Genomic DNA, 10,155 nt, shown 5'->3' with positions numbered 1-10,155 from the left:
ATTTTAAATAAACACAGTGACATCATTACTAATAATTTTATTCTAGTTATAAATGGATTTGTATTATTGTTTAGTCTGTGCAATAAAACATAATAAATTATTTCAGAATAATTTAACATTAAACATTACTATTTAAGTATTTTATGAAACCCTAATCTGCATTCTATAAAATAATGAATTGTTTGTTACTCACTGAAATTCCATTATTCCTCATGCTTATATAGTTCTATAAACAAACCTATACCATTTTTATTGATATGTCAATTCAAATAAACCCTAATTGCAATGCTTGAATGACTAGTAGCTTCTTAAGCCAGCAGCCAGCACAGGATGTATGATAGTACTGTCATTCTAAAAGCTATCAATATAATTATTTTTAAAAATTCAGGGTCTTAGTTTAGGATAAGTATTCCAACAAGAAGAAAAACAAATAACAAGTATTTTTATTGCTGTTTTCAAAGTCACATAATTAAATGTAACCTGTAAATTATTCATTCCTATCTTGTACAATGTTCAAAGAAATATAGCATCAAACATCGTGTTTTTTCTGTATCATGAATATATTTTAACTCTTAAACAGAAAAAAGTGTTTGAAATTCCTCATGCTAAACAGATTTCATGTACTTTATCAACACTCAGAAGGAGCATCTGTTGGAAAATGGATGATGCGTTTTTCTTATAACTGATAGGAATTCTGACAAAGGAACTTTCCTAGCCTCTATATTTAAGTTTAGTGGTTAGCTGACTGTCCTTTCTGCAAAACATTCCTAATAAATTAAAACAGTGTGAGATCTCAAGGAGTCTACTTGTATTTTTTACTGTACATGACAGAAGATGTGATTTTGTATCAATTGAATATATATATATATATATATATATATATATATATATACACACACACACATATATATAATGCAAAGCTCAAATGAAACTGTATAATTAATGATTTACAAATACTCTTTTTTATCAAAGAGTTACTAATATATTTGGTGTACAACCTTCTTCATGTTAAAAATGTCTTGACAACTGACTCGACCTCATGAGAGCTCAGGGAGTCTGCATGGGACCGACCTAGGCCATTTCCATGTGGGTGACAGTTGTGTAGCTTAGTCTGTTTGTGGAGCCCCTAGCAGTGGAACCAGGACCTGTCCCTGGCACATGAGTTGATTTTTTGGAACATATTCCCTCTGGTGGGTTGTTTCACTTAGCCTTGATGTGGGGAGTAGAGGGGAGCTTGGCCTGCCTCAACTTGATATGCCATGCTTTGTTGACTCTCATAGGAAGCCTTACCCTTTCTGAGGAGTGGATGGGGGGACCAGAAATGAGGTGGGAGGGGAAATTGTGGTTGGTATGTAAAATAAAAAAGAAATTAAAAATGGTGTCTTAAATTCTTTAAACAGTTTTTGTTAAGCATAGTCCTAACTGAGGCTTTATCAAGTTAATGCTGTACAAACAAATTAAAAAGAAAGTGGTATTCCAAGAGGATACTAAAAATAAGGCTACTGGTGTGCCAGATGCATCAACCAATCCACCTAATTTAGTATTCTTTATTCCCAATTACACAAAAAGTGTACAATTCTGAAATGTAACAATTCTATATTAATAATAGTATCCATGGAATATAAAATCATGTTTTTGTAAAAGTTTTTCATATTCATCTTTATTTCCCCAAGTTTCATTTGTTGTTGTTGTTTTCTTTTTTAGTGCTTGCATTTTCCATGAATCAATAGTATTCTTATAAGCAAAAAATGTTTTATAAGGAATGGAAAATAATTTGATTAATTATCTATCTTGACAAGTGATTCCAACTTATGTACCAAAGGTCCTGAAAAGATCAAAGGGAGACTCTTGGATTTCATATTGAGGCAAAAAATTATCTGTGTATTTCATAATATATTTCACAGTCGTACCAACACAGTTTTTACATTCAAAATGCAGAGAAGTCAAGTCTACTGAATTTTTAGTGGCTTTGTCTTTCTCATCCACAGATAATGAAGTAGAACCACTAATGTTGAAATGTTAGAAAAGCATATCCTCCTGCTCCATGCTACTTTGATTGATATTTCTTCTGCTACAATATTAGTTTATAGAGGGAGTTAAAACACCCACTTAGGGTTTATTTTATGTGATTTTGTTTCCTGATTCTTTCCATTGTTTTATGTCACCCTTTCTTAAACTTTCAGTCCTCTGCCTTGTGCCTTCTTATATTGTTTAGTTCCCACAGAATAAATTTTGACATAAACCATAGTTTGTACTGCTAAGACTAGATGACTAAAGCTTTTTGATTATAATAACTTTGTCATTATGCTTGTCTGGTGTAGTTTGATGATGAATGTATGGATCAAACATTAAATATTACTTTGATGAAGAAAATCATTAAATTAAAAAAGGACATGAAATCATTATCAAGAAAAGCAATAGATACCAAAAGTGAACTTGGCAGATGAAAGCAGGGAGAAATTCTTGGAGGTAAAATACATTACAATTAAATAAACAGATTTGTTGTAACTAAATGTTCTGGTTTTTATAGTGCATTTAATAATAAAACTGAAGTTATTTGTCATTGTTCATTTCTGAAATGATTTGATCAGTTAAAAATAATGCTACTTGGAATGATTTCAGCAATATCATTTGTTAGAGACACACTTAGAAAGAAAATGTAATAAAACTGAAACTTAGTATTATGCTTGCAGCATGTGTCAATTTTAACTAACATTGTATTTATGAAGCCTTCTGAGTACTGTGAATATCTAACTTTCATACTTGATAGTGTAGCTTAATATTTTTATGTTATCATTTTTGGAGACATTTTATTTGTTTTATGAGCTTTATGCTTAAATGTGGTTCCATAGGCATCTACAATGATTTCTCACACAAAGTTAGATATGGGTATTAATGACTCATAAATTCACAATGAATGGCAAACATATTTATTTCATGTGGCATGATGGTTAAAAGGATATTTATCCTTAAATATAAGTTTTAAAATAAATGGATGATTATGACTAGAGATACTATGCTCAGTATGACAAATTTCTGTAAAGTCTTTTGTCGAATTTACTATTTATTTATTTTCACCAACATCAAGTAAATATCAATAAATTTCATTACCTGAACTTTACACAATAAGTATATTTTATGGATAATTTTATATTTATCTAGTGCATTGTAGTAGTTATTATTTGTATTTAAAATAATTTCCCCCTTCCCTTTCCTCCTCTCAACACTTTCCATGTTCTCCTTTCTCTACTTCTTGTTAAATTATGGTCTCTTTTCATTTTCCTTCAAAATAAATATATATTAAATGTCTGTATATAAATTCATAAGCCTAAATATATAAAATAATGAATTTCATGTTTTTCTTGATATGTTATGTTATAACACTTTGCATATTTTGGTCTAGTTTGACCATGATTGAATATAAAATTAAATATAACAAAAATTTTAGGGATAGAATGTTAAAAGTAAAATAATTTAAGAAACAGACATGATTAGACTACTAACATCAATGAGGTGATAAATGAGTGAATGAATAGACAGGAATACTTTGAATACATGAAAATTTCTAGAGGAATTGGAAAGTAGAAATGGTGTAAATTCACCACAAAATCAATTTTGACTGTGTTTAGAAAATGTATAAAATATTTATTTACTTATTTACTTTTTATTAAGAAATTTTTTATTCATTTTACATACCAATCACAGATTCCTCTCTTCCCTTCTGCCTCCCCTCCAGCCTCCCCCCCAACCCACCTTAAACTTATTTCACTCTAACCTATACTCAAATTAGCAATGAACACCATATTGTAGACAATATTCTAAGCGGTCTTATTAAATAAGAAACACAGAGCCAAATACAGAGTTAAAAACCCAAGAGATCAGAGCATTAGTGAAGAGCCAAGACCACCTTATCTTACCACTCACTGATGTCCTTCCCCTGAGCAAGAGACCTTCTTCCTGTGTCCTGTGTTTTATTGCTTCCCTGTTCTGCCTTCTCATTGGCTCTAAGCCCAGCCACATGACCTCCTCTCCACTGCCTGTCTAGTCTATCAGACCTCCTGGTCTCTACGGTTGGTACTGGAATTAAAGACTCAAGGGTCACCATGCTTGGCTGTGTCCTTGACCACACAGAGTCTCTGCCTGTCATGTGATCGGATTAAGGGTGTGGGCTACTACCACCTGACTTCTCCTAACTCTCTGCTAATGACTTCAGATCTCCAGGCAAACTTTATTTATTAATATAGAAATAAAATCACATTTCAAGCCGGGCGGTGGTGGCGCACGCCTTTAATCCCAGCACTCGGGAGGCAGAGGCAGGTGGATCTTTGTGAGTTCGAGGCCAGCCTGGTCTACAGAGCGAGATCCAGGAAAGGCACAAAGCTACACAGAGAAACCCTGTCTCAAAAAACTAAAAAAAAAAAAAAAATCACATTTCAGCACAATTAAAATGTCACCACACTGTATTATAAGTTGTAATAAAAATCACAGCTACAAATATATATATATATATATATATATATATATATATATATATATATATATATATAGTTTTTAAAGATTAGTGAAAAGGTAGAGTTGACAAGTTATGTGCATCTTGCTTACATTGCTGAATTTGTTTTAAAATATCTGAAGAAAAATGTTATTTTTCACATATTGGGGACTGAAAACTGAGTTTGGGATGCTTTCAGTCTAAAATAATTAAAAAACAAACAAACAAACAGACTACTGTCTGTATTTCTTGAAATTAGGCAAATAAAAGAATACACTCAAACCAGTCGCTCCTGGTTGGCTCATGGCAGAACCCATACAGAGACATTGGAGCTGTAAGGCTTTTATTCTCAATGCTGCATCTGTTTGTCATTACTCTGTAGTTACTACAAAATTATTTTTGCAGCTTCTTTGCTCATCAAAGGTAATGATTTGGTACCCCATTCTATTTTTTCTGAATTAATGTGAAAAGAATTATAATTTCTTCTATTTGGGGGCATGTTATATATTTTAAGAATTCATTTTTTTTCTTCCCCAGGATTGTCAGCAAATAATGACTAAGGAAATAAAGTAATCTATAAGTGCTGGCATTATGTTTGTTTTCTCTGCTTTCAGCACTTGAATTTAATATGGACAATTTTCACCCTCTGAAACACATTGTTCAATGGCGTGCCTTAAATTAGGTGAAAGAAAGACAAACTATTCCAATACTGTGAGCAAAGCTTTCTTGGACTCCCTTCTTACAGAGGATGGATGAGATGAGACCAGGCAAATCATGTTCATACTGTCATGCCTTCCAACCATGTTCTGTCCCTCCTTTCAATGGTGAATGGAAATCAATCCCCCTTTACTCAAATTGCTTTTTGGTGTGCTACAGCAACAGGAAAAGTAATTAATGCAAAACTTTCTCCTATACTATATGTTCACAGTTACCTGAACAGAGATATATAAATACAGTACCATACTTGTAAAAATACAATTGCTTTTAATATCTAGAAACATTTAAAAATGATACTGTATTAAATTCTGAAAAAATATTGTGTAGTTTTATCAAGGCTGCTAGAAAAAAGAAAAGAGAGTAAAATTAAATGTTTGCTGTAAAAATTTGCAAGTATTCATATTCTGTTTCATAAACATTACTGTTTCCTTATTACTGTTTTAATTTCATTAAATATTGTAATCTTTAACCTTTACATGTTTATTCATGTACTGACATTTTGTAGACTTTAAATTTTTAGCCTACTAATATTTCATTTTCTTTTCTAACTCACCTAAAACAATTTTAATTTGTCTAACTTGTCAATTTATCAAAGCTCATATCTCTGTCTCCTTACAACTCAATAAAACATAGTTCCTTATTTGTAGCTAAGGCCCCCTCTACATGTGGTTCTCAGGTTTGTACCAATATAGTTTCAAAAAACACAAAAGAAACTACGATACTGTGTCAAATGTATTTTCCCACCATCAACTTAATAAAATGTGGCTGGTTTTGACTCTGCTTTTTAATTAACATATGCTAATAATATATAAATACAGGTTAAAATATGGTATTTTTCTTGGGTGTCAGATGTCTTTATCATACCCACCTGCTGTCCTCTCTTTTCTCCCACACATTGATAACCTTCTTCTCACCAGCTAGCTCTCTTCTACTTTTTGCATTTTTTTTTTTTTTTTAGTTCTTGTGGCCCAATGAACTTCATTAGAGTTGTCTACAGTAGCAAGATGGGAATTTATTTGCAGAAGCATGAACTTTTCTATGTGTGTGTGGGGTCTCAAGGCTGGAACCTGGAGGCAGGAAGTGAAGCTTTGCATGGAAGAGTGTCGTTTACTGCCCTGCAGACTTAGCTTGCTCAGTTTTCTTTCTTATACAACCCAAGACCAACTGTCCAGATGTGACATCACTCACAGTAGGCTGGGCCATCACAAATTGGTCATTAATTAAGAAAATCATTCAAAGACTTGCCTGGAGGCCAGATTGATGGAACAAATTTCTCCATTGAGGTTCCTATTACCCAGATGGCTCTAGTTTGAATCAAGTTCATTAGTTTTTTGTGGTTCCTCATGGAAAGGTATGCTCTATGACACCCTCTCCCTTCCTTGATAGAGTATTGACAGGGCCAACCTTGAAGAAATCTGTTGCTATAACATTCAGAAGGCAACTTTCTCATCAATGCCAGGATTCACAGTGTTAGCAATTTATTTATGTAACAATCACCCAGGTTTTAAGATGTACTCATTACATATTACTCTTCAGTTTGTTTTGCTAAAAATGGAGACTATGGATGAGTTGACTTTAAGGTTCTCAGTGTTAAAATCTCACCATGCAGTCATTGTCAAAATTCCTTCTTTTCTATTTGTTATAGGTCAGATTAATTACGAAAGTATGTCCAGGCAACAAGTCACAAACAAAGAAATACACATTTATTCAATACCACAAAAACTGGTATTTCCTGTCAGCAGCTGCAACTTTTCAGGATGAAGAAAGTATATTATTATTTGTATTAAAGCAAATTAAATTTAATTAAGCAATGTCAGTGCACATTCAGGGTGTGATGCTGCTGCACTGGCTAAGAGAATGATAGACACATATATTAGTGTAATATTCATTTCGATGTTAAATGTTCAGCTTAAGCCATTAAATCAAGTGAGAGAAAATTTATGCACACCCATGTTTATCTCTTCTGTCAGGCATTATCTCAGCCTCCTTATTTTACTGAGCCTATGACAGGGACTAATTAATCATGAAATGTGTTTTCCTTGGTTTTCAGGTTAACACTAATGTGTGCTCTACCTACTTGAAAGTAAAGAGTATGCCAGAATGGGAAGTGAATTATGCTATTATATTGCTGGAACTTTATACATTGAGTCATTCTCTGAGAACAGTGTGGATTCCTCCAAACATATGTACATGACTAAAATCAGCTACTGCTTAGAAACGCATGAGCAACACTTAAGAAATATTCTGTTTTATTTTGTTTTCTAAAGTATGTTGGTTGTCTTCTCAGAATTAATATTTTTCTAATGGAAGAATGTTGGAGATATCAATGTATTGTAGCTGATTCTTTCCAGCCTTTAGATAGTAGTTTCAATTAATATGTGTCTGTGGGTTTTACCATGTTCGTTGCTTTAGCTGTTCAGCTATGAAACCAGTATTCTTTGAGTTAATTCCCTGATTAGTTCATAGGTTATAAGCCAAATGTGAAAATTCTACTTTCACTCCTTTCTTGTTTTTTTTTTTTTTTTATTTAACAAAAGAGAGGAAAGTTTAGGTATTAAAATTTTAGGTGGAATTTTGCATTTTGATGTCCTGTTTTACAATTAATGATTTTCTATTAATGTTTCCAATCCAGAAAAGTTAACTTAGAAAATATCAAAACTAGGGGTGGACTGACAGCTCAGTGGTTACAAACACTTGCGGGACTCACAGAGAAAATATACTTAGTTCCTAGTGCACTCACATTAGATATCTCACAGCCACCTCTTCCCCCATCTCCAGGGAACCCAACAACCCATTCTGGCCTCCACAGGAACCAGCACACAGGAGCATACACAAACATGCACATAAATAAAAATAGATAATAACAAAAGAAAATATGCTAACTTAAAACTGTAAGAAAATAAATTTAATCATCAGTAATATGCTAAGAAGACACATAGCTATTCTTAATAATCTGTTCCATGCCTTATTATAATTTTACATAATCCACATTGAATTTCATAATTTTTGAGGATTCTAGTATCTACATATTAATATTTCGTAGACTGTTTATTACTAGTCATTTAATATATGTGCACACATAATCCCTTAATTATTTAAAAGGAGATTTTAATAGCTATAGAATATTCCACATAAGGCATTATAATTATAATTATTTTTCTGCCATGTTTTCTATAAATTTAAATTTTCATATGTATTTCTTTATATACATTTTATTGTGTGTGATTCATCCTTTGAATCAATTTCATTATTTGTTTACTTTTTTATTTATTAGTGCTCACAGACTTCATTACAGGACAGCGGCAGCAGAAGCAATCTCAGGCGAACCTCACCCACTTTCCAGCCCAGAACCGGGAACAGGGAAGGCTCATGTCTCAGTAATAGGTATGCTGAGTAAGGATCAGCTAAGTATCAATCAGCATGGCGGACAGGGGCAAGCCCCAGGACAAGAACTACATACAGGAACTGGAGCTTCTTCCCCAGACCCTCGTGGGAAAGGCATAGTATTCTACCTAGTTGTTCTCTGATATGAATGCATCAATGATTAGGAAGTCATCCCACATTGCCATGTGTGGGATGAGCTGTTTCTGTGTCAGAGGACTCTTGGTCACAGAGGCAAAGTGACCCATATGCTGCAGGGACTCCTCAGTGTCCTTTTGGTAATATCTGCTACCACTGGATGCGGTATAAGGTTCCCACATTAGCTCAAACATGATATTCCCACACAAGTAGCCAGGGATAGCTCCCTTCCTTCTCTTCTAGTCCACCTGAGAGAAGAACTCATCCAAGTCTGCCATGTATGTATCATGCTTGGCCTCTATGCAGGCCTGCTCGGCCGGGACATGGCCTTCACATCACCCCACAACCCCACCTTGTGGTTCTGGCTGACACTCTTCCAGTTCCCTCTAGCTATGCAGCGGTGAACCTGGTCAGATAGGAGTGCAGTTCTCTCTCCCAGAGGATTTTCCATTCCTCAGTACTGTCCCAGACTTGCTTCTTGAACAACGGGAAGGGCACTAGGAATAGCATCTTCTAAATTGTGTCCCTGTTCCTTGATCAAACTATAGGCTTGCTGCAGATTGGCGATGACCTCATCACAGCTCTCCATCTCTAGCTGACACTGTTCCTGGAAGAAGTGCACCTTCACGGATTTGCCAATCCACTTCTAGGCCTCTCTGGCAGTCAGCAAGGGCTTGTTCAGGTTGCTACAGCTTCAGACTGCACAGGCCTTGGTTGGTGTATTACACTGCCACGGTGGGACCGTGGTGATGGAGGAGCCATGACAGACTGCTGCTGCTAGGTGTTTGCGGCCCAGGAAGAGCTCCTGGACCTCCTTTTTTTTTCCTTGCCATTTATCACACTGCATGTCATAGCTGAGGTTCTGCACACCACCACCCAGCTCTCACATCCTCCTCAGTGATTGGCCTTGACTTACTTTTAAATACAATATATGTCAAAGAGTATAAACATAATTTTAATATTTAACTACACTTAGTTTCAATTTTATGTTATTTCTGATATCTTATTTTATGCTTTCATTTGTAGAGGTTTCTTTATAATGGACTGTGTATTATTACAGCATTCAAGATTTTGTTTTTGAAACAAGGTTTTGCTGTGTAGCACTGGCTGTTTGGACCATACTGGCCTCAAACTCAGAGATTCCTCTGCCTCTGCCTCAGAGTGCTGGGATTAAGGGTGTGTGGCACCACTGCCTGGCAGCATTCAGGAAATTTAACCTATCCTTTCTCCTAGTCAATGACTACACACAAAAGGTATAGCACAAATCTTAAAAGGTCTTATTAATAAAATCAAACCTGAAGCCAGGTAGGGTGAATGCTGGAAGATCAGAGAAGCAGAACAAGCCACAGCCACCTCACTTGGCCAATTCCTCAGCTGATCCTGTTTCCTCAGACTGGAAGCCTCTGTGTCCTCATATCCGAATGGATCTC

At 34.7% G+C, this 10,155-nt stretch overlaps 1 pseudogene; it reads right to left on the bottom strand.

Annotated features, from left to right (window-relative positions):
* Positions 1–8,718: 8,718 nt before the first annotated feature.
* Positions 8,719–9,572, bottom strand: LOC128111435 (E3 ubiquitin-protein ligase CHIP-like; annotated as a pseudogene).
* Between the last annotated feature and the right edge of the window lie 583 nt (positions 9,573–10,155).

The sequence above is a fragment of the Peromyscus californicus genome, unplaced genomic scaffold, assembly GCF_007827085.1.
Source record: "Peromyscus californicus insignis strain IS unplaced genomic scaffold, ASM782708v3 Scaffold_16__1_contigs__length_79575227, whole genome shotgun sequence".
Classification (NCBI taxonomy): Eukaryota; Metazoa; Chordata; class Mammalia; order Rodentia; family Cricetidae; genus Peromyscus; species Peromyscus californicus.
The sequence above is the reverse complement of the archived record's forward strand: the minus strand, read 5'-3'. Positions and strand labels throughout refer to the sequence as shown.